We start from the raw sequence: 721 nt of genomic DNA, 5'->3' as shown, positions 1-721 counted from the left end.
CCGCTGCCCCTCGCGGGCCGCCCTCCGGGTCGGTCCTGCCCCTCGGCTCTGGGCTGGAGCTCCCAAACCGGGACCGGACGGTTCCCGGACGGTGCCCGGGCCGTTCCCGGACGGGTCCCGGCTCACGGGACCCCCGCAACCACCGCTCGTTCTTCCAAACCGCTGGGAACACCCGTCCCGAGCGCCCTCCTCGTGCCTGAAAACACACGCCGGGACCGTGACACACACACAAAAAAAGAGTGAGTTTTATTTAACCAGCGAACGGCAAAAATAAAACGGAACGGAAGGAAAATAAACCAGAACGTATCCCGAAAATTCACATCCTAGGAGCGGAGGGGTGAGCGGGCTCGGGAGGGGCCGGTGGGGCTGCCCTGGCTGCTCAACCCCCCGGCCCAGCCCGGCAGGGTCTGCAGAGGGAAGGGCAGGAGGTGCCCCGAGGTGCTGAACGAGCTCCGGGGGAGGGAACTGCGAGTTCCTGAGCGCCCCTCCCCGCTCACCGCGGGGTGTTTTTATGAGACAAAACTCTGGGCCACCAGGAGTTACCGTGTAAACACTGAGAAGGGAATGAGAGGCACTAGAGCGTGTCCCTGCTCCTGCCTGCAGCCTTGAGAATCAGCACCTCCTCCTTCCGACTCCTCGGTGTGCCCTTTCCAAAGGGGAACGCTGCTGGTTGGCGAGGCTCCTGGGAGCCGCCCCCCACGCGAGCCCGCAGTTTGTGAAG

This window comes from Chaetura pelagica, unplaced genomic scaffold (genome assembly GCF_000747805.2).
Source record: "Chaetura pelagica isolate M959 unplaced genomic scaffold, ChaPel_1.0 scaffold405, whole genome shotgun sequence".
Classification (NCBI taxonomy): Eukaryota; Metazoa; Chordata; class Aves; order Apodiformes; family Apodidae; genus Chaetura; species Chaetura pelagica.
The sequence above is the reverse complement of the archived record's forward strand: the minus strand, read 5'-3'. Positions refer to the sequence as shown.